Raw genomic sequence first — 25,384 nt, forward strand, 5'->3', positions numbered from 1 at the left:
AGACAGCTACTAAACTCAACGCCTGGTTTGTACAGTATGGATGGAAAAAGGCTGAGATATCCTCTGGTCAATTCGTAAGTCTAAATGACACAGAGATTAGGACCTGTGAACACACTGAAGCATGTGCCTTAGAGTAGTAGGGTCTGGATAACAACACTTCCACGAAATGCAACAGTTGAAAGTCAGTACAACTTGTAGCTAAACACAGATGATCCCATCATCTCGTAGGAACATCTACTCCTCTTACCTCTCTGCAGTTTGAATTATAGCCAGGGACCTCAGCAGTGGAATGAAAGGGATGAGAATTGGGCAGAGTTCAGAGAACCAAAAAAAAAAAGAAAAAAAAAAAGAGCTTTCTGAGGAAATATAAAAATAACTAGGTTACACAGTGCATTCTGTAAAAGATGTGATAAATTCACAAATACTGCGAGCTGTTATGTGAAAGAAGGAAAGCATATTTAGTATAGTACAAGGAGACACAGGCAGAAATAGCAGAATGAAAACCCATCAAGTGTTTTACATTTGTGCAGCAACTACACCAACACAGACTATGGGACTACGGGAAATTCAAGCAGCAGAATTCAAGCTAACAGAAACTTGTACCTGTATTTTATTCACGCTCAAGGAAGGGAATGGCTTGAGAGCCTGGTGATTCATCCCAAGCAGTAGCCCAGCACAGGCCTTATTTAATGATTTTCTTGCATTGCTCTAGGAATATATTGCAGCAACCTCTTTTCTGAGCACTGCTGGGCCAAGGGCAATGGTTACCATCCCTAACTCACCACAGACTGCACGCCAACGCTTTCCTGTGATACGTGACTGATTGCTGGCACAATGGCTGGTGTGGTAGCTTCTTAGGTCAGATCAGTTAAAACCAAAAATAATCAAAAACCCCCAAATCTCGCTCTTAGAAGTGCTGAAGCTTATCTGTACCACTTTGACTGAACTGAGCTAAGAAGTGAGCTAGCAGTTGTGCTGAGCGGTTGAGGGGTGGAAGATGGTCCTGGAGGTACCCACACACGCAGTGCTTGGCTGCAGCGAGAACAGGATGTGTAACCACATTGCGTGCTGTCCCCTGCTCTGTTTCAGAGAGGATGCTTCTACAGGAGTAAAGTAGCTCTTTGTCCAAACCTCTTCAAGTCCTTTCAGCAAAGTAAGCATCACAGTTGACAATAATTGTGGTGGTCTGTCCACTGCACACTAAATTAGGACCATGAACTACCTGACATTTGAACTGCTGTCAGCAAATACAAAACATTCCTTACTGCTACTACTCTGGACAGGATGCAAAGAAAAAAAATATCCTCAAATAAGACAAAATAAGAAACTCTAGAAACTCTAGACTAGACTCTATAAACTCTATGTTTCTAATCTCCTGCCTCATCCAGTGTCTTACTTTAATCAGGGATGAAATGGGAAAACAAAAACAACCTCTGGCCCCTCCACTTTCTAAGACTTGTTCTTCTGGGAGCACACTTGACAAGCAGCTTTAAAACAAGGTGCTGAACGGAATTGCTGAGTGAAGATGTCTATTATCCTGTGAAACTGCTGGTACAAACCCAAACCTGACTGGGGTGCTGTCTCTGAGAGCTCTGACCTTTCAGTGATCCAGTTTTGTTCCTAATGTGCTGCAGTACCTTCACAATGACCCGCTAGAAGGAAAAACGAGTTTAATGAATACTTCCATTTTAGGAGACTGCCCCTGCCAGTATATTCTGGGTTATGTGGTTCATTTCTTAAACTATAATATTCCCTAGGAAAAAGAAGGACAATTCTTGGCTGCAGGGTGGATACAGAAAGGTGGTTTTCCTAAATAATAAATTAGGTCAGTCTTTAAATAAGTCATCTCCATCTCCCTGGATAAATATTTACTCTTTGCAAACTAATATTAGGTTTATATGTCTCCCATAAGGAATTCTGGACTTAGCCTTGAAAGAAATCTGCTAGATAGCTTCAAGGGATAAAAAAAAAAAGGAAAGACTGAAAGAACAGGAAAAAAAAAACCAACCCTCAGGCTTCCAAATTTTAATAGACCCACCTATTGTTAAGAGTCAGGTACAACACACATTTATTCAAAGATATTTCCCCAACAAAAAACAATACTGGAACAAACTACAAACAAAGGCAGTTATATACTAATGGAACTTATCACTGGAAACAAGGACTCTGCATTTTCAAAAACAACTGATAATTTTCAAGAAATTTATTAGGAACTTAGAGAGGATTTCTCCTTCAAGAGCCAAGCTCTGAACAATGCAATCAAGTCAAGGCAGTGAGAGCATTTTCAGAAATTTGATGATTCACTGTTTTAAAATAATTTTTGTTTCAATCTGTTACTACCTAATGATGTTAGAATCTAAGAGTGTTTTAATTTAGAATGAAGAAGACCTTTAGTGTTTTCGGTGACTAAATTTTGGAAAAAATATCGTTTTGTGTCCATCAAGAATCTCTTGCTTTACAAATGATCTCAAATTAATTAAAGAAAAATTCATTTCTGTCTACCTCTGCTTGGTTTTCTTGGCCTCCGACCTAGAGAATGGCTCAATTACTTCCTTGAGGGCAAACATGAGGGGAAAGAACGGCAGTTTAACCACGAGTGAAGAACCTTAACAAGAACAAGCAGGTATAAAAGTGGCCACGAAAAACTAAGTTTGGAAAGAAAGCAACATATAAGTATCTAAGAAAGCTAATCTAGGGCATCCTTCTCATAGTAACAGATTAGACTGATAATGTAGGTACTTTTGGGCAGAGTCTGATGTTGTCAGGAATGAAGCTATTTGGCAGGCAGTAGGGACAGGGCATCAGAAGCCAGCTTCATGTCAGCCATGAAATAATACAAATAGTTGTTGAACACAAAGTCTCTGACACTCTATTGCACTCTGCATGGCCCTGTGCTTCAACTATCAGGCAAGTTTCCATCCCCAGTGAGCTCAGTGAGGAACTGACACCTCAGTCATTTGGGTGCCTAAGCACGTGTCCTCATTTTGAATATGTGGAGTACTGGCAGTATGAAAGCACAGTCATATGCAGTTAAGAGTGGACATAGGAGCTCAGCCCTGAGCGTTGCTATAATTCACAGCCCCTCCATCTAATGAAGAAAAGCTAACGACAACCTAAGGAATGGGAAGTTGTTATTTCACCTTTTAGTTTCAGGATGAACAAAAGAACGTCTTAGCCTCCATATATTTCCTACTGTTGGCAGATGGAAGAGCACATCTGCTTAGTAGTCATAAGACTTACATGAAGAAAAAGCAAAAGCAGCAGAAACATTAAGTCAGATTAAGTTTTAAGCAGAGTTTATGGCAAGAATTTTGAATGCAGAGTCTCTTAGTCTGGACCAAGTACAAAGCTATACTTGTTTATCCTTTCTGCTATAAAGTGCATGTTTAGCTGAAGCAAAACAATCAGCTTGAGGAAATATTCCTAAAAAAAAAAAAGAATAAAAACATTTTTTCTTATTATTCAAGAAAGGGGAGAAAAATAAACATGAAATTTCAGTGTACGCCAGAGAAGTTTTTTTCAAGAACAGCTATATTTGTTATTAAGTTACTAAGTATGCTTTGCTGGCTACATCAAAGGTCTTTAATTTATCTGTGATCAATCTGGGGTATGCTTGTAAGAAAACACTGATTTCTTTTTTTCTTCTCACCAGCTAAAAAGAGTAAGCAGGAAAAAAACACCCTAGACATCAAACTAATCAAATTTACACATGTTTTTAGTCTCTATCAGCCCCTTAAAGGTGATTTTTTTTTTTTTTTTTAAGAACAAAGCAGTCTGCTTTAAAAATTTGCCATTTTTTTCTTTCAGGAAAGTCCCTGTGCTTTATCCCAAATCATTGAAGCCACTGAACTTTTTTGCAGTTATTTCCGTGTGCTGCAGAAAAGATCTCTGATATGATCAGATTTCTGCCAAGCAAAAGGCTTGGAAATAACCCCTAAGCTCCTCTGCTAGAATGGCAGGGAATAGGTTTGATTCTCATAATGTGCTTAACATCTCACACAACGTTTGACACCACTGATCTCCGCTTGTATCAACAGCTGATCTGCAGGAAAACTAAAGGCAAAATATATTCCTCATTAAGTACTGAAAAAACAGAACACTGTGTTAGAGCAATAAAGGAATATGTAACATAGAGTCTAAAAAAAAAAAAAAAAAAATTAATTTCACTTTCTCTAGCAGCCCACATTACTTCTGATTCTTCCACTCATACCACACAAGAAGAGGGAACTGATTTTGCATCCATTAAAAGTAAGGGGACTTGTGCTATCAATCTGAAGTGAGAGAAAACTCTAGATTCTTTTGAAATTCTTGATAATTTGGGTTGTCAAGAATGGACTGACATTTAAATAAAGGTCTTTGCTTGGTAAACTAAATAGATAATGTAAAACTACGGAGGAGAAAATCCTAACAGCTCTTGAGCTAGTGTTATACCCTGGAGAACAAGGATAATACTGGGTTTCTATACCAGGTGTCAATTCAATTAATTAAGAAAGAGAAGTTTGGGAAGTGACTTGATTAAAATTTGTCAACAGCTACTCAAGGTGAGGTTTTATAAGAGGTATGATGAGATGAGGACAGAACAAAATTCACTGCCTGAGAACTGAATCTAAACAAAGTTCAAATGGGAAATGATGTGCAAATTCTCAATTGTAGCAGCAGGATGACGTCAAAAGGGATTTGGTGCATTTGCTTTCAATTGAAATCTGTAAGACAAAACTTTGTGTATCAAATACTAACTTGTTGAAGAAGTCAAGAGTTTGTTCCCAGTGTCATAATGATAACATTATACAACTGTAATGATAATCATTAGACAACAGTTATTTTCCACTGTGAGCTACTTGCCATGATACAACACCTTTAAATTTTTCAGTCTTTGATCAAACCATATGTTTTTAAACCTGTAGTGCCCAGCAATGCAAGCAGCACCATGCCTAGGCACAGATGTCCTGAAATTGCCTGTGAATGTCCTTCCTGTTTCTAGTGACAGAACAGAAAGAGTAGGCTGCTAATTTGCACAAAAATCTCTTTTAAAATTAATCTCCATTGCATCTTTATTTGCTTTCTTAATTAAGAATGTAGAAGTGAAATTAGGCATTTGTAGACTGTGATTCTTAGAATTACTGGGATGCCTCCGTAATCTGAAAGGTTAGAGCAGTTTTCTTTCAAAACACCTGCCATGTTGTAACTGAAAATAGTGCTTCTCTACAGCAACTCACACCCTAAGCACTTTCCATCTGAGGAATGTCTGACTGTCACTGTTATTCCTCAAAAGCTGTAATGAGGTTGAAGCAAAGTGTGAAAACAGAACTTTTACAGAGAGCTGGAATATTTCCATTTTCTATTTGTTGTTTGGTGCCTTTTTTTGCCCCAAGAGAAAGAAATTAAATACTCTTTAGAGGAAATAAGCTTTCTGTTCTATTTGGAAAAAAATGAGTAAGGATCCTTCTATGTGAAGCATTATTCTTTAAGAATACATGAAACACAGCCCTTCCTACAAGTCTGCTCAGTTGTATTTATAGAATAAACTAACGGCTTCTCTCTCTGAAAAAATACCAAAAAATGTCTTGTTCATCATCCCATGTCCTGGCAATAAACAGTGGGGTGTGAGCAGAAAGTGTGATAGCAGGATGATTGAGCACATCTTTCAAGCACAGGGCACTAAATTAGATTTCGTCCACTCCATACATTTCTACCCTTCCAAAACTGCACAAAAAGGTGTTGAAGCAACAGCTTAGCTGAGATGGGTCAGAAGTGCTCAACTAAATATGTTCAAATAAGCAGCAGTCTCAAAGGCCTTGCAGCGTGAAGCAGACTTCAGTCTCAAACATGAGGCATCTCAAAATTTACCATTTCACCTTGCCTAACTGACAGCAGAGATTCCCGAGATGTATCTTAACTTTTTATATGCAAGTATTTTCTAGTGAGGTACAGATCCAGCATTTTTAAACCTACTAACAATAAGCTTGTTTTTACCTTTCACAGAACCTACTGGTACACCTTCCTGCATTTCTTGGAATTCGTAGATGCAGGTGGAAAACTACTGGTGGGTGCATTTAAGGAGAAAATGTTTAAGGCAAATGGTCAGTCAGGGAAGGCAACACTCCAGCACTGCTATGTTCTAGCAATCACATCCAGACCTTAATTGCAATAGCCCTCTATTTCCTCCCCCACAGCCCTAGTGAAGAACGTGTTTTGTTCCTTGAAGGAAAAAAGTGAAAGCTTGGATTGAGGCAAGATGCGTTACTACTACCAAAAGAATCAAGAGAAAACTTCACACTAAATGAAAAACTTTCGTTTCTGTATTTCTTCACAAAACAACGTATTTCTACTAGCTCTACATATAAGTAATCTCTCTCAGTATAAATGGGAAAAGCAAAATATTTGTACTGCTCAAAATGACAGTATCTACAAAAAAAACTGTTGAACTACAGAAGACAGCATGGAAAACAAGCAGACATCCAAAAACATGTAAAATTTTCAGATATTCACCCATTTCATGGAGGTTTTCATTTTGTAGAGATCTCAATGTGATTGAAAATGGATAAGCATTTAAAATGCCACTGTGTCTCACAGGAGAATGTTCCCTGTGGTGTCATCAAAGCTTTACCCAGCAAGATGTCTGCACTGTTCATAAATTTCAATTTTTTAATCACAAATGTCCTTAAATAGCACTTTGGTATCACACTTCATTTAAGAACCCCTAAGTATAATTCATAAAACATGCAAGATGGTTTCCCAAGCCATTTTCTTGTCCTGGCAGTGGATCTGAGTGAACTCCATATGCACCAGGCTCCACATCGTGCTGGCTATAGAAGTGGCAGGCGTGAGCAGGAAGGAGGGCTCCATGAGCCAGGAGTTCTGTGGTAACATAATAGGGCTCTCTTGCCCTAGAGCTCACATGGGCTGGGTTTCTGGCTTGCTGAAAAGTGTCCTAACTTCTTTATAAGAAGAGCAAAATCCCTCTAATGAGAAACAAAGCATGACGATTTTTAGAAAAACTGCAGATGCACTGACAAAACTATGGGAGTTTTGACAAAATAGATCCTATTTTGTCCTAACAACAGAACATGGGATTTGGTGTTGACAAGAAGCTTAGTGATGCTCTCAGCATGTTACACACACCTCCCTGGCTTGTGTAAAACAACAGAAAAGCAGTAATTAACTCATGCTCAACAGCTCCAGTGCCTTCTCAAACTCTGTAACATTGAAGCTAAAAGTTGTACAAAGCTTGCCTTTACGCAAACCATGCACACTCTCATGGTGAGACAACATTTTTATTTCACCTGTTATCTGCTGTCCAATAGTGAGGGCTCTCATCTGCTACTTGCTGAGGCTTCTCCACTGCAAATGGGAACAGGAAAAGAGAACTTCTGGTGTGTAACTCTTCCCAGCAGAGGATGGATGGGACAGACAGCTTGCTGGTGATAGAACTGCATGCCCAACATCAAACAGCTCAAACGAAGCAAAACAAACCTTGTCCTGCTCTGGATGGTTTCAGAGAAAACCAAGGAAATTCAGCAGCTTAAGTGGCTGGTGTATACCAAGAGTAATTGTTGCTTTGTCCTCCCCCTTTCTGGGAATCCCAGTTTACCCTCTGATCAGATGTTCATGTTGAAGTCCTTTATGCTGCTGCACCGTTTAGTCCTATGGAAGGTCAGTGAACACAGAACTGGGCCTAATATTTTCCTCACTTATCAGCACTTCCTCTAAGCAAGTCTTCCAAAAACACATACCTCTGTTTTACTATGATAATGTAAGAGATGCTAAAATCTATATGTTTGCAGAGCTCATTACCTGCAGTAAAAACCTGGGTGATTGTTGCCTGAGCAAGGTTTCTCATATTCTGAAATATTTTGAGAATAAACCTGAGAGAGACAGTTTCATTTTTAACCTTTTTTTTCTTTTGCTTTGAAGCCTTTTGTAATTTGACCTTTGGAACAAATATTTCCTAGGATTATTTGTTGCTAAGGAACACAATGGAGAAATTGGAATATTCTGTCTTTCTACCTGTGATTTGCTACAGCACATACACTTTTGTTCTGCACTGCTCTTTTCTTTCCCAATCTTTCCACCTCCACAGCTGGCAATGTTTATTGTGCAGTAACATTTATTCAGTGAACAGACATCTCCAAGTATTCTGCTCTGTGCTTCTAGATGCCCATCTCTTCTGGAGGCACTTGACAATGCCCATTTAAAATATTTTTTTTAATCTCAGAGTTCCCTTGAGAATCAGGAGAGAAGATGAGTAATTCCAATCCACTTGCCACAGCAGCATTGGACTGATCAGGTTCTTACAAATGGTAGGTACACATTTCTTTGTCTCCAGGAGTGCAGTTTTTTAATAACCTGTTTTTGACTTCATCTCAACTGACTTTGAAATCATAACTAATCAACCAAAGCTACAATGAAAAAAAAAAGCACAAAGCTTTTGCATATAAATTAGCTCCTTTGGAAATCCCTGGCGTAAGAAAATCAAGACACTGAACTCCAAGTCAGTTTTAGGGGGAACTGAATCATAGCATCATAGAATCACAGAATATCCTGAGTTGGAAGGGACCCACAAAAATCACTTAGTCCAACCCACACACTACTACCCCAAATCCAAACCCTATGTCTAAGAGTGTTGTCCAGATGCTTCTTGAACTCTGGCACTCAGGGCCGTGCCCACAGCCCTGGGCATCCTGTTCCATGCCCACTGCCCCCTGGTGCAGCCCCTTTCCCAGACCCCCAGCTGCCCTCCCCTGACAGCTCCATGCCGTTCCCTCAGGCCCTGTTGCTGTCACAGAGAACAGAGCTCAGTGCTGTCCCTTCACTCAGCGAGGAGCTGTAGCCACCATAAGGCCTCCCCTCACTGTCTTCTTCTCTGGGTTGAACAAACCAATAGATATCAGCTGTTTGTCATACGTCTTGCCCTCCAGATCCTAACCCATCTTTGTAGCCCTTCTTCAGATGTTCTCTAATGATTTCATGTTCTTCATATACTGTGGCACCTCAGTCTGTACCCGGGGTTGGAGATGAGGCCACACAGCACAGAGCAGAGGGGGACAACCCTTTCCCTTGCCTGGTGGCAGAAGTGGGTCTGATGCACACCAGGGCACAGCTGGCTCTTTTGGCTGCCAGGGCACACCGATGGCTTACATTCAATTTGTCAGCCAGAACTGACTCTCCAGTCTCTTATGCCCCAGTCTGTACATGTATACACAGCTGTCCCATTGAAGGTGAAGAATCTGGCACTTTTCTTGTTAAACAACGTGCAGTTGGTGACTGACCAGCCCCCTAATTTGTCCAGCTTTCTCTGTAACGCCTCTATCCCTGAGGGAGTCAACAGCTCCTCCAAGTTTAGCCTTGTCTGCAAAGCTATTTAGTATAACTTTAAGTCCTGTATCTAATTGGTCAAATTAAAATCAAAACAAATCAAAACACTGAAGAGAACGGGCAGTAAAATGAAGCCCTACGGAATCCTCACAGGATTGGCCATCAGTCTGATGTAACCCCACTTCCAATAACCCTTTGAGCCTGAACCATCTCCCAGTTGTTCACCCATTGCATTATGTTTATGTCTAGCTATATATGCTGAACACTTTTTCCAGAAGGGTACTGTGAGAAACACTATTGAAAGCTTTGCTGAAATTCTAAAAGATTACATCAACTGTCTTCCCTTGGTCAACCACGTGAGTAAACTTGTCCTAAAAGGAGATTAAGTTCATTAAACAGGACTTTGTGAACCTGTGTTGGCTATGATCAATGACTGCATTGTCTTTCAGGTGTTTTCAGTAACTCCCAAAATAATCTTCTCCATAATATGGATCCAAGTTGAAGGAGGGAAGATTTAGGTTGGATGTTAGGGGGAAGTTCTTTACGAGGAGAGTGGTTAGGCCCTGGAACGGGCTGCCCAGGGAGGTTGTGGATGCCCCGTCCTTGGACGTGTTCAAGGCCAGGTTGGACGGGGTCCTGGGCAACCTGATCTAAATGTGTATGTTTGGTGGCCCTGCTAGGCAGGGGGGTTGGAACTACATGATCCTTGAGGTCCCTTCCAACCCGGGTGATTCTGTGATTCTGTGATTCTGTGATAATTCTGCCAGGCACTGAAGTGAGACTGACATAACAAAGGCCTCTTTTAGAAGACTTAACTCAAACACCAAAACCTCTGTGAAATAAATCATACTGCCCACATTTTGTAGACTGCAACCTTGTAGCAGAGAAGGATCGTGTAACTTGCTCAAGATCCTGTCAAAGTGCCAAGTGAAGATCTGAGGACTCCTTATGATTGTATTTAAAACCGAATGCCATCCTATTCTCCAAAATGCCTGAAGGCCTTTCAGTAACTCAAAAACACACTAGATAAAATGGGAAAAAAAAAAACAAAAGCTGGAGGGGGTGAGAAGGGAGGAAACACAGCCCAAACAGATGAGATATTTAGGATATTTAGCAGTCCTTTGGACGAACACAATGAATACTGTAACTCATCTTCACCTCCTGATTCCCTTAGAGCTCCACTTGTGAGAATACAACTTGCTTTGGGATGGCTATCTTTCCCTCACAAGTGATGTTCCCATCTTGCTGCAGGGAGAGTTCAGGTACTTGGGGAACAAAATTATCATCTGTCATAACATAGAAAACTGTCCATTGCAAAAAGAAATAAAGGGCTAGATGTAAATCAAAACCATCACAGAGCCCCAGGCTCCTCCCGGGGATAATTTCAAGGCCCGAGCTCTAAGCACTAACAGTTCATTCTTCTGAGATCAGAAACAGATTCGCCTTTTGTCTTACTTTTTAATTTATCTTAACATTGGTCTTATCAGAGAAGTCCTTCAAACAATCAAGTTTTGCCCATTTTTTATTAACTGCCTTTCCCATATCTGACCTCTACTGACCAAAAAGCCATCAGTTTGCAAATCTTGCAGAAACAATGTTTTTTCCACTGCCACCCTTTTCAGACATGTGAGCAGGAAAAAAAAGCCACAAGAATGCTGATGCAAAAAATAACTTGTTTTGGCAAGTTCAACTATTTTATGTGTGTATATCTGCAAGGTGTTGGTAGCAAAACTAAGTTCTACTTCAACATAAGCAATGTAGAAAAATAACCAAAACAAAATACAAAATCTCCAAACACTAGTACATGCCAAGTGGGGAAAAAACCACAACATAGCTAGAACCAAAATATTTACTTCCCAGCATCTAAAACTATTATGGACATTAGAGAACATTTAAGAAAATGCCTTTTAAAAAGTCACCGAAGGATTATTTTAATATCTTCAAGTAGAAGGAGAAAAAGCCAGTGCTGCTGATGCATGAAGTCTGGCTCTGTTCTGACCTCCCTAGCAGGCTGTGCACAGAACTGCCTGTACCATCCTTGCAGTCTGATCACTTTGTCAACCATCAGCCATCTCTCCCAGCAGAGTACACAGCTCAAATTAAGAAGTATAGCATGTTTCTTGAAAATGTAAAAACCAGGATCAAAAGCTGAAGCTGGCAAAAGCATAATCCCAGGTCATGGTGAAAACCATGATTTCTCAGCTGTTGTTGTGTAGCTTGATATAAGTATCACGCAAATACTGTGATTAGTTTGGTCATCACTTTCTGGACTCTTCAGAAGCCTGTGAAAAAATATCTGCTTTTGTAATAACTCTCTATTAAGTGGCTGTTCACTGTGCAGTTTTTGAAGGTTTCTTGACACACAGCACAGTCATGAACAATAGACAACTGTCTCAGTATACAAACTGCTAAGTTAGTAAGTATGAAATCACATCTTCTCTTGACAAGCAAAACTGTCACCTTGGCTCTGAGAAAGGAAAATAATTACGTTTGGATTATTTCCTTGTATTTTCTAGCAGTTTCCTGAGAGACTTTAGACAGATGCCTTAATCCTGTTCTGCACCAATTTTCTCCTTGCACCTCTACCCCATCATAAAGTGAATCAACTGTTGTTTACAGAATACCCTCTGCTTCCTTACAGAGAAACAGCTAAGAGTCCACTCATGTATGTTTTAAAACCTATTAAACTCCCAATCATCTTTTTAATACTTTTCCAGTCTGAAAAAAAGAAACAATATTTTTTGGAGCTATTAACAGCTGTAGATATTTTAAAAATCACTATTTCTTCTTGATTAGAATTTGCATATAACTGAGGTTCACAGGGACTGCAGAAATGCAAAATAATCTTGAAAATAAACTCAAAGATATCTGAACTGAGTCACAGACTCATAGCATCATAGAATGATGTAGGTTGAAAGTGATGTTAAAGATCACCCAGTCCAAACCCCTGCCATGGGCAGAGCTACCCCCTACTATCTCAGGCTGTTTGGGACCCAATCCAACCTGACCTTGAATGTCTCAAGGGATGGGGCACCCACAGCTTCTTTGGGCAGCCTGTACCAGAGGCTCATCACCCTCTGAGTGAAAAATTCCTTCCTAAAATCTAACCTAAACTTCCCCTCTTTTAATTTAAAGCCCCTTTGTCTTTTTACATGATACAACAATAATAGGACAATCTCCTTCCTGCTTATAAGCTCCCCTGAAGTACTGGGAGGCCTCAATGAGGTCTTTCTCACCAGAACCTTCTCTTCTGCAAGCCAGACTAGCCCAACTCCTCAGCCTATTTTCATAGGAGAGGCACTCCAGCCCTCTGACCATCTTTGTGTATAAGCCTCCTCTGTACAGTCCTGTACAGCCAGCTTTTACCTCACAGCACTACGGCGCTAATGAAGCATTATCTGCTTCACACAGACAAGTGAGCCTTGCTGAGCAGCTCTGAGACATCTAGAAAATGCTGCACTCTGCCCATGGACACATGCCGGCCTGTTTCAAGTGCCAACACAAACCTCCTCACTGGGCGGTAAAAATGCCCTTTCGCATTCTCTACTCAAATTATCCTGGATAAGGCTTAATAGAGGGAAACACATCAAGTACAAAAGTTAGAGAAGCCATGCAGTAAATCGCACAACAGACATCATATTGAATCAGGAAAGTCTCCAGCCAGCTGAGTTTCTGAGCCCCAGAGTGTTTTGTCCAGAAGTGGGCATGCCTCTTCACTGTGAGAAGATGTGTGTCACATTAGGGAGCAGAGCCTTTTTGGAGTGTTTTAATTTTCACCTCTCAGTCTTCGATAGCAGTCATACTGCCTGTCTCTTTACTACTTGTGCTCACTGATTTTTCTTCCTGTTCTGCTAGCAGATCCCTCCCAGTGCTACTGCTGGAAGGTTTTAATCCAAGTCTTGTTAGGAACATTAAAAACTATTTTAAAACAATTTACTAAGTATTTATATTATTATACTGTATTATTCTAGGAAAATTCTTTTTAATGACTATTTTAAAATTATGTTAATAACACAGTAATTAGCAGTTTTTATTTACCCTTGGTTTCTATTACCACTTGGGAATTTTAGTAAAATAAGTATTCAAAGAAGCTTTTCCAGTTCATTTAAGTTCTCAGTGAATGGATTCCGATGGCAGAAACAGGGTAAAAAGATAATAACATGCAGTTGCAATTGCTTACATCTCCTTCATCTGAATTCCCTTAAGCCTGTGCCAGCAACCTGTCCACAGTGTGTATGATTGCAGTAGAAACAACCTTCTCAGCATCAAACTAGAATTTATGAGTTGAAAAAAACAGGTTAGAAAAGAGTGAGGTATACGAGGAGACATCTCAAAGAAGTTCTGGACATCTGGATGTATATTCAGTAACTGGAAAAGTAAGAATACTGCTCTCAAATGAACAGCAATGGGGTCCATGTACAGTCTGAATACTGCTCAACTACCTGAGGCAATGCACAACCAGCCTCAGCCCCTCCTGTTGACTACAACTTGTACTAAGCTGTCTTCCGCTGGTGAAGAGTCAACAACACAGACCTCATTTTATCTTACTTACAACTTGCTGGTAGGATGCAGCACCACCACCACAGGCATTCTTTCTGCAAATGTGGACAGTGATTAAAAAAAGCCCACAGAATTAAAAGAACAAAAATATTTCCCAGAAGTTGCCAGATAGGACAGCTTACAGAAATGTTAAAAGGAATAAAAAGCTGGATAAGATTCACAGAATAGCCACCGCCAGTGATAAAGCATGAAGGTTGAACAACTGAGGACAAGATTTCCAAATGTAAAATGGAAAGTTTCCAACTTAGGAACAGCAGAGGAAAAACATGGATTAATACACCAAGACCAAATAAGCATCATAAAAATTCTCCAAGCCAAACCAACTGCCACTGTAAATAACCTCCGAAACTCTCCTGCATCTCTCCTGCTTCCTGCATTCCAAGGAGGATTGAATTTCAAATAACCCTGGGGAATTCTAGAGAAATCCTACACTAAAATGTTGAACTCTGGCTTTAAAAGGTAGAAAAATTGTATGTACTTAAGAAACACCATTTCTGCCTTTATTGTGATAAATTCTTCTGCAGTACTTATGTCTGAAAGAGGAATAAATGTTTTGGACTTAAGTTTTCTTATGAGTTTTATCTTCAGTGAGACTAGCTATAATCAAACTGACTCTTAGTTTTGAAATTGGACTAATAACTGACAGTTTCTACTTGGCGTATTAACTCAAGAAAAGAAAATACAGAAACAATAAAAACAAAACCAAAATCAATTACTGAGCACTTGGCAAATAGACAAAATTGACTGGTTGTTGACTTTTCATTCTGACTACATTTCAGCTCTAGTTTTGTAAGCCCTATGTGTATCTCTTGTCAGGCTGGAGATCCTACACTGCAACATCTTCGGCAGATGGTCTTACAGGTTACACACATGTTTTCCTGGCAGCTATTTCTAACACGAGAAGTTTACTGTGTAGTGTGATAAGACTTCAAAAACTGAGTCCACAGTGGCACTCCTAGAACTGAGAGGGTATCACAAACTGTTCAGTCCAGTCTATGACAAGGATTGTTATGGACTTGAAGTGGACTCCTGGAAAAATGGACACAAAATGTCCATCTCCTCAATCTCCAGCAGCACCAGCAGACCGATAGCTGGCTCAGCCTTGGTACAGATTTTCTGATGAACTTACATTTTGAAAAGCTCTCACAGGATCTGCCAGAAATAGGAACTCTCAAATGCAACCCTCATCCTGTCACAAAAGCACACTGAGAATGAATGAGAGACAGAGGCATACGTAAGAAAAACTCAATAGCAGATAGTACACTTCAGCCCGAATGAACAGCAAGAGACGATGTCAAAATACTGTATTCAGAGGAACTGAACTTAGGACTTTTAACACAGCAAACAGTGGCACGACTTCTTATGGTGCAGTATCTCTTATATGACTACACAGTGTGTCGGTATGTGCCTTTGCTCTCATATGGACAGGCACTGCTATTCCAACACAGAAATTGGCAATCGAAAGTAAATCAGCAATACTCAGAACTGGAACAATAATTTCACCATTGATCCATCTGAATCAATTCCTGATCATCCAGTATTATCCCTTGCCAGGCTTAAACATCTGATCCTACATCAAACAAGACATCAAACATAGACCCAACAACCATATGCGATATTTGCTAGATACTTGACAGTGATGTCGCTTTTAACAAACACACATCCTCTGCATTTTTAAGAGACACAGCTTGCAAAGACAGTTCAGTTGACTTAGTATCTAGGAACATCCAAACAAACGAAGAAAGCAGAATTGGGAACCTCCTACTTTCTGTTTCAACACTCCTCCTCAAAAGCTGCAGTTGAGGTTAAAGAGCAAATAACATCCCAAAATACCAAGATCCCTCACATTACATGGGCTGCTTGAAAAATTCCACAGAAATGCAAATGTCAACAGTTATTCAAATAGGAAAATCATTTATTGGTTGCAACTCATCTCTTATACTTTCTCAGCACTGAGATAAACTATATAAACAATTTACAAGTATGAACAACACATTAATGGCTAATGCTGAAGACAAAACGTGTCAGGAAATGAAAGAATGGATGAGTTATTCCTTTCACCTGACAGGTGAACATACATGCATCTATAATTCTCAATGCATAAATCTTGAATTAATAAATGTAACCATCAGAACAGGCTACTCTTCTAAAGTCCTAAAATTAAACAGAGCACTGACAGGAATTAAAATCTATCCCTTCTCAGTTTACTAACAGGATTCACCTTACCCAAATTTAGCAAGCTACCTAGTCCGTCTTCACCTGTCATCACTGGGGAGAGGCATGGATCTCGTGATTCAAACTCTCCTAAGTGTCTCATAGAGTGGAAGCACCTCCCTGCTCGGCCTCGAAGTGCTTAATGTTCTCCACTAATTGTGGCAGAGGCTTAGATGACTTGGTTAGAATGGACACATATAAGATAGAAGTTATGTAAAATAAACTTTACCTTATGTCCTAGCAAGACAGGTTGCTTCAGGAAATACTCCTGTCAGGTCAGAGAGAGCCTAATTAGCAACTGAGAGGAATTCCTGCCAGCTAGAATCAGTGGCTCGCCGTTTACAGGGCACATGTAGTAGAGTTAAGACAGGAATCAACCTGTCTGTCAGGGGAATGGGGATTCCAAGCACTCTGATAAAGTATGATCATGAGAGCAAGAAAGGGAAAATCAAAACACTTTCAAGTGTGCATATAAGAATAATACATGTATTTATCCTAGTAAGCTATGTTAGATCAAGATTCTGCGTAACGCTTTGCAGGTGTTCAACAAAAGGGGAAGTACAGCAAGGAGAAGCTGACAACGGGAACACAGGAATTTGAAAAGGGAAGAAAAATCAAATACAGGAAGCATCTGAACCCCCAAACATAAGTGTGGGAACCTAGAAAACAATGCACTGCAATTGCAAGATCAGACATAGGCAGATTAGATACAATTTACTTTTGCACCAAATAGGTATCTCTTTCTAATACACTTACTGAATCTCCTGCATTTTAAGGGTTTGGCTGGCATCTCCTGAGTGCAACACCTCACTTAATGTCTGCATTTTGAGAGATCCTGAACATGCTCGCTGTTGTATTTAGGTGACTATAGGTGACTACTGTTCAACATGTTGCATGTTGGCCACAGTATGTGGGGACACTTCACAACAACTTGTCCAACAACATATTTGTGAATAAAATCAACTAACATAGCCAAAACAGGCATGTTCAGGTTGTTAGTCAAGGGAATTGGCCAAGGAGAGGCATAAAAGTGAATGGTTAGAGGACAAGCATATAGATATATGGATGGACAACTCAGAAGACGCCCAGCAAGAAAAAGACAGCACATAAAGACAAATAATTCTGGTTACAAATGCTGTTCCTTTGTAATGAACTTTCTCTCCAAAAGGACACAACTGAAGCCATCTTCAAAACTACAGAAATACCAAATATACTCATTAGCATTCACACTCTCAGTGTTAACATAATAGCAGCACAGACAAATCAAAACTGGAGTGCAGCTGTTGACAGTCAAACATTTAAACTCTTCCCTGAAGTAGGTCAGTACTTCCAGACAACCAGAACACAAAAACAAAGCAAGTGACCTCCATGCCTACTGAAACAAATTTTCAGCAGAGCCTGGGTTTATGAAATGACTGCATATGATGCAAATGTTGGCTGCTGCAGTGGGCAGACTGGCCTACTTGCCACACCACTCCAGAGAAACTGTGGTCAAAACTGAATAAAATCGTAATAAAATAGCAGAGGAGATGGCAGATGTTTTCCACCCCTAAAATACATGCTTTGCCTGTCAAAACTCTCCTGTGACCACAGCATTAAGGATGAAGGCTGACCACAGCAAAGATTTTCACCTGCAATGCTCAAGACAGAATTGCTCCTGTTGGAGCAAAGAGCTAGACACCAGTGTGCCAGCTCATCAGCGTTAGATAGTCTCCACTGACCACAGCACAGGACACACCATTAGCTGGGCAGCTAGCAGTTTTCTGTGGACAGGCTGTGTAGCTGTACCCTAGAAACAGCAAAAGAGAGCAAGATGTTCCTCTCCACTGACATCCTGTACACACTGAAAACTTAGTTTGAAACTCCCTCATTGCCACTTCCTGGATGTACCACAAAGATTAAACGAATTCATTCAGAAATGCGTAGGTCATCTTCCTCCAACTCAGTATGAGGCCTCCTTTATCAAATCTTTCAGCATTAAAGACTTATACTGTGTATATACATTTTCTAAGCAGAGCTCAGTATTAAGCCTACTCGAGCTCCTCGTAAAGGATGATACTCTCACACTTCCTCCATCTCCTCTCCCCTCCACAACACCACAAACACTACACAGGAAAACCTACAAACTGTCTCACATTTTTTGAGCAGCAGCTACCTTCTGGCTGTGGGTCATCTGTGCTTGACATGCATCAAAGGAAGCTACTGCCTGGATCTACATAAAGGACAGTAAGAAGTCAGTGTCCTGTCTTTTAGCATCTGTGTAATTACAGCACTCTGAAATGCACTCTCTCTTGCCCAACGTCCTTCCCCTCCCTGGTGAGACAGGATCAGGCAGGGTGTGTTACTGCAGGGCAGCAACAGGGCTGACATCTTGTTACTGCTGCGGATTTCTTCTGGCTACAGACACGATCGGCCATGTACATAGTTGCATCAGTGCCAGTTCCCAAGTAAAATTACTAAGGCTGCCTGGTTCACCTCTGCGACTATGTGAAGTGAAACAAAACATTCTGCTTTTCATGTACTTAATTGCTCTCAATATATGTGGTTGCTAAAATCATGCCTGCACAGTATTAAGCCTGAAAATTGGGCACAACTCTGAAGCCATGTGTTCAGCTGGCCAGCTGCACTGCTGTGTATATACACAAAAGTTCCATCTACCCAAAAGGCCCCGTGTTACAGGGAGAGAAGAAAGGGCACCTCACAGACAGCTCTCAGGCAAGAAAGCACTGGGTTATGTAGCATGGAGAGACCTGCACTCAGACTTCTGAAGCAGTGTCAAGGCAGCCAGCCTGCCCATCCACCTGCAAGGACTGTGCAAGCCTGGATGAAGCATTCCAGTGAATTCTGCTCCGTAGCAAGAAGCCTCGTCCTTTCCCTGTTTTCATCTTCCTTATCAGCCAGCATTAGTCAGCTGGTCCACCCCATGCCCTGGAATCCTCTAACTCTTGCGCAGTAAAACTGGAGCCTCCCAGGCAAAGCTGGGGAGTGTGCTGCTCCCACAGTACTTCTCAGAAAGAAGGCCTGGCTAAATTACACCATGCTAGCTAACAAGTAGTCTAACAAAACACTCATCTGTAGCATAGCTGTCAGGTACTAACAAACATTTTCAGTTCTGGTGAATAGATGACATGAGGAAGATGGAATCTGGAATCACAGTTTCAAGTGGAGCTGAACAACACATGCATTTGGAAGCGTTACATTTTGACAGAAGAAAGCAGATCTGTTATCTTCTCTCAGCCACCTCCAGCAGTAAGCATGACCTCAAGATAATATGAAATATAAGAACAAGCTGACCCTGCATGTAATGTGGCCACCATACACTGGGCACAGCCTATTTAGCACAAGCTATTAAGTCTACAGAGAGCAGCACATCCCTGCAAAAAATCACCTGGTGGTATCATAGAATGGCTTGAGATGGAACATTAAAAATCAAATTTGCCTTATGCTGAAACACAAATAAAAAGCATGCATAGAGATGAATGGACACAAGGGCTCTCCTGTGCATTACAGCTGGCTGCATCTCAGAAAACAGCACAGGCTTTGCCAAAATAAAAAACTCCTCTGTAAAATGAAAATACTCCATTACTCTAAGGGAAGAGACACTACTATATCTCTCAGAGAATGTACTCACTGCTAGTTTGGCTTGAACTGAAGCAAAGGATAGTAATGTAAACCAAGCAGCATCTCTCTAAAAGTGGAGAAAGGAACACTGATGTCTCTGACGCAAATTCAGAACACAACGTTCAGTTTTCAGCTTTCTGTGCACCACGCTCACTCACAGAGGAAACTGAGTAATCCCAGGTAGTTTCCTTCTGAATCAGGTCTAGTGACATTTTCTTTCTGGAAGCAATGAGACAAGTTTATTTCTTCTGGTGATAAATGTCACCAGAAGAAATGCCTTCAGTTCTTGGGACAAGACACTTCTATGTTTGGGTGTATTCATTTAGTGTAGGAGGCAGTTACAACCAACGTCCTGGAGCCTGGTGTCAGCAGGAAAATATGGGACTTAAGCGGAGTGGTTGCACAGTCATCCTGTGGCTGCTTCAGAGGCCACGAGTGGCATCTGCTACACTCCTGTGAAGACTGGGTAACATTCTGTATCTTTCTTCTCACAGGATGGAACAGCTTTCGCTGGCAGGTTGACAGAGGGAGAGAAGACCCATCAAACATCTTCCGCACCTTGGCGAAACAAGCACCAGGTCATACATCCCAATTTTTCACATATTTTCTAAGTCACATGTTGACCGAAGAAGCAGTTACCACTCTTATCAGCATGTAGAGACCATTTCAGTCTTTAGCAATACTCCTCAATGGACACAGCAAGAATTACAGTAAACCTGAAAAACAAAGCCCTTCGGTTCTGAGCATAAGGCTTCTAGAAAAATCTTAGATGAGAGAATTTCACCAACACAGCACGTAGACAATAACAATATGTATTCCTTGCTGGACGAGTGCCATTATTTGTTGTGACTGCAGTTATCGCTATTCATCTCCTATTTACATACCAAGCAAATACATACCATACTTTGTGACAGCACACTGAAAATAAAGTCTGTGCTTAGAAGAGTTTTAACACTTCTCCAATGACAATTTTAGTTCTATCAAATATTTAAGAGCAGGAGCAATGTGTGCTGGACTTGTTTGGAGAAAATATTCATGTGGAACTGCAAAGAAAAAAAAAATCACCCTTCCACCGTCCAAGACCAACGTCATAACCCAAAAAAGTAACTAATCAAACAAGATTTCTCTACAGTGTTGAAAATTTGTGATCTCTGGGCATCAACCTCCATCCCTGGGTGATGGAAATACAGAAAAGGAACAAAAAGATGTGACTAAGGTGATTGCCAAGTCGCGAAGGTTTTCTGCACAAGTTTTCTGCAGGCTAGGCTCTAATGCCTGTCTAACTTCTCTACATTTAAAACAACTAAACAAGAGACAATGTGATTTTCCAGGATCCAGCCTTCCCACTTAAATCTGAATTTTAAGTGAAACTGTACTCCTAAGACAGTAAGTGTCTGGTTTTCTCTGTAGTCACAAGCAGGGCAGGAACTTAAAGGCCTCCAGAAAGAGGCTCCATTGACTCCTCTTGGCTAAGAAACCTTCCCTTTTCCTATCAAGACCTGCATGCTCTTACAGGAGGACCTGCAAATTATATCATACAGCAGCACAATTATTCAGTTCTCCAGAGCATTCCAGAACAGTTCCTCAACACATCCTGCTAATTCAAACTCTACAGCTTGTTTCAATTCCTTCAAAGAATTAGGTCTTTTCACTATCTACCAGCTGACTAGAAAGTAAGAGCTTTTGAGGGACTCTCTGAAACACCAAGAATTTCTACATGAAAGCTGTCTCCTCTTTCTGAGAGAACAAGCTGCATCTCCAGCTTATTACTTGAGGTTGCATCATCCTTTGCCGTTCTGATAAGTTTTGCCAACTATTAGCCACTGAGTCATTGATTCAGCAGCAGTTGTATGCGAATGGGTCATCTGAGTCCATGGAGGAGGGACAGCGGAGGAAGGAGGGCTCGCCTGCACACCAGCTGTTAAGCAGTCAGCACAGCAGAAGAATGGCATTTTTCCTTGCGTTCGAATTACTGACACCATTGGTTTGCATAGGCTGATGCAGGGAACCTCACTGTGGGCACTGCCCTTGTGCTGTTGGAGCCCCTTTCTGATGAGCTGGCACGGAGGACACAAGGCACAACATACGGGATTTGACCTGAATCTTCACTCAATCACTAAAGATTACCTAAGACGTAAAGACAGAGGGCTTTTCTCTGCTACAGTGATGCAACAGTTCCTGTCTCAAGCTGCTGACCGCAGCTTTCCACTTGCTGTTGACTGTGTCTGAGTATTGATGCTGGTGCTTGAAGTGGTTCTTTCAGCTGTATCGGAGTGTGGCTGGAAAGGGGCCCACAGCAGCGTGGAGGTCCAGCGAAGCACTCAGCCACATCCCTTCTCACTCAACTATGGCCAGCAAGGGAAGAGTTGCTGCTCTCCGGCAGCCCTAGGGCAACGCAGGGCTGAGCTGTTCTCATTAACCTGCCCTAAATCTATAACCAACACAGTACCTCCAGAGGAGTTTGTCCTGCTGACACCGCGAGGAAGTGGAAGAAAGAGACAGTCATTACTTGGTCAAAAAGTAGCAGAACTGATAAATCAATCAGCACAAAACGGATGTGGTGACAAAAGATGTCACTTATTACTTCCTTTTTTGATGTCTATGCTTGAGCATTTCTCTAGAAACAGAAGAGACTGAGGAAACAAAGTCCCATCTAACTCCTCGAGCAGAACTCCAGCAGGACACGTTTTGGAGATAAATAGCTTTTTGATCTCACACCCAGTGACTTTTATGATCTTGGTACACACTGCTCAATCTTGGTTCCCTGCTTCCAAGATTCAGCTCTAGAAGTCATGCACATTTGTTTTTATCTGTGAAAACCATAAGTTTGTTGTCCCATCTCACCCACTGGGGCTAGGAGATGTTTAAAAAAATCATTTTGTGAAGTTGAAATAATGGCTAAAAAAGAAGAAAAAGTAGGCAGCTATGCCATTTAAGCAATTCATTTTAGCTACCTGTTCTGTTTTCTTCTTTTAATTGCAAGAGCGGGGCATTTCCTAAGGACTGTCCATGGGTAGAAATAGCCGGACTGCTGCAAGAAAAAAGGGTTCTGCACACAGCTATACTGAAGCTTAGTATTCCACCAGCTAGAAAGCTGTATCTCAACAGGTAATGTAGTTCAAGCTTCTAGCTTCATTACCCTACAGGGATTTGGCCCACATGCACTTTAGGTGCAAATGCAAAGGCTACTCAAACTCTTCCTAAGTTAATGCATGTAAGCATAACTCAAAAGTAATTGCAGCAAAATGAACTATTTTGCATTTTACTCTGGAACAGAATAAGCACTACAAAAGGCATGCACCTAGCTGGGACTCCCAAAATGGTACACACGATACAAAGGTACACCTTTCCTCATCTTCATGTCTAACTTCTGAGAAGGACAACGAGGATATGAAAAACTGCAGGGGGAAGAAACTTCCCAAAATTAATATTCTAGTAGTGGTATTTGTTAGTATTCTCAGCAGTTTCTGCAACAGGTACTTCAGGGCAGAGAACAGTTTGAAAGCAGCCCTGAGGAAATGGATTTGGGGGCATCTGTTGATGAGAAACTCAACATGAGTCAGCAGTGTGCGCTTACAGCCCAGAAGACCAACTGAATCCTGGGTTGCATCAAGAGAAGCGTTGACCAACAGGTCAAGGAAGGCGATTCTGCCCCTCAACTCTGCTTTTGTGCCACCTCACCTGGAGTGCTCCATCCAGTTCTGGGGCCCCTGACATAACAAAGATGTTGAGCTGTTGGAGCAGGTTCAGAGGAGAGCCATGAAGAGGGCTGGAGCACATCCTCTGTGAGGTCAGGCTGAGAGATTTGAGGCTCTTCAGCTGGGAAAAGAGAAGTCTCTGGGGGAACCTTACAGCAGCCTATCAGTACCTGAAGGGGGCCTCCAGGCAAGCTGAGGAGGGACATATTATAAGAGCAGGTAGCGATAGAATGAGGGGTAAGGGCTATAAACTGGAAGAGGGTAGATTTGGAGTAGATATAAGGAACAAATTCTTTACTGTAATAGTGGCGACACACTGGAACAAGTTGCTGAGATAAGATGTGGGTGCCCACTCACTGGAAGTGTTCAAGCCCAGCCTGGATGGGGCTCTGAGCACTGGTCAAGTGGGAGGTGTCCTTGCCCATGGCAGGGGAATTGGAGCAAGAAGATCTCTCAAGGTCCTTCCGAACCCAAACTATTCTATGATTCTATGATTCTTCCTGTTTTTTAACCTAGGAGACATGACAGCTTATTTCTAAACTGGTTTTATTTGGTAGGGACTGGATTAATCATCCACATTAGACCTATTCTATTTCTGGGCAAGAATAGTTCCTACTAGCCTTCCTGCTGCCCATCTTCCTCAACACCAGAAGCATTCACAGAGTAAAGAACAGCTACTGACAAGGGAAGAACTAGGCAGAGCCTTGGTTAGCCCTGCCAACAAATGCTATATGGCTGGGCTATACTCATTTTAGTTTACGGAAATGAGACTGTTTTACTTGTGTTCCCATGTGTATCTAGTGGCAGTGGAACATCCCAGCGTTAGATTTCTTCTGTGATATGAGTTTAAAAAGCAACAAAATGCTGGATGTTGAAAACGTAGACTATTCAGGATTCTTTTTAGCATTTTATTTCTTTTCACACGCCTTTCCCAGAATAGGAGACTTGCTCTCTGCCTCTGTGCTTACGTCAGCCCAGAGTACCCCTCCCAGACAGCTTGTGGAATCGGAGTATAAGCTTCTTGGCACGTGTTCCTTTTCCGTTTGATCTACACATCAGAATGAAAAATGAAACCTGCATGCTTGGAAACTATTTTCTTCTCTCAGTTTCCCCAAATCTTACTCTGAGCTACTACTAGATGACTAGCAAGCACAGTGAGGAAGATAAAACATGAGTTTTCTAAAGCTGGATTCTTACACATAAGTGTTAATACAGAAGACATCTCAGTCTGATTTATGGATACCAAAATTATAGTCTAAACCTATAGCTTGGATCATTCAAAAAACAAATACATCTGAAGGAGATAAATGACCTACAGCTCCATCCACAAGCTATGGGAGAGAGCAAAGCCACAAGGAATGATGACACCTGAAAAGATAAGTATGAAGCATTCGCTCAGAAGTGCAATTCAGTGAAAGGACTGTTTCACATTCTCTAGAAATGCAAACACAGTTCAGGCTCACTAGTTCATGAAACCTCACACTCTTAAACCAAATGCAGAAGCCTCTGGTCTCCAGCCTTTACTCAACAAAGATTTATTAGCAGATTACTTGAGGGAGGTCTCGCATTACAGAAGTCAAATTAATGCCTGAAACGACACATTGGCGTGGCTGGCTACTTCACACCAGGAAAGATTTGCCTAAGGGTTTCTGAATCAAGCCATGCCTGCCATGCTTGCTGTCACTTTGTGACACACTGTCCCCAATATAAAATATAAAACATCACAAAGCCTAGCGCATATACATAGACTTATGCTTAATTGCTGCTTATTCATAAGTCTACGTGCTATGGAAGTCCCAGTGGTCAGGGTGAGTCGGCTTCCACCTGAAGGCACTGAGATTTAGCAACACCTGCAGCTCCAAGTCATGGAACCGAGAAGCCCAAGACAACTCCAAGGATAAAAACGGGTTTCTCCATACTCAGCACGAAAGCCCTTTGGAAAACCCTGTGTCCCCATGTTCCGCAACCCACCACGG

The 25,384-nt window shown here is 41.2% G+C and overlaps 1 protein-coding gene across 1 annotated transcript in view; it reads right to left on the minus strand.

Annotated features, from left to right (window-relative positions):
* ATP10A (ATPase phospholipid transporting 10A (putative)) overlaps window positions 1-25,384 on the minus strand; it is a gene marked incomplete at both ends in the record, with an annotated part of 108,200 nt that overhangs the window by 82,008 nt on the left and 808 nt on the right. The window lies entirely within an intron of this gene.

This window comes from Tetrao urogallus (assembly GCF_951394365.1).
Source record: "Tetrao urogallus genome assembly, chromosome: 1".
Classification (NCBI taxonomy): Eukaryota; Metazoa; Chordata; class Aves; order Galliformes; family Phasianidae; genus Tetrao; species Tetrao urogallus.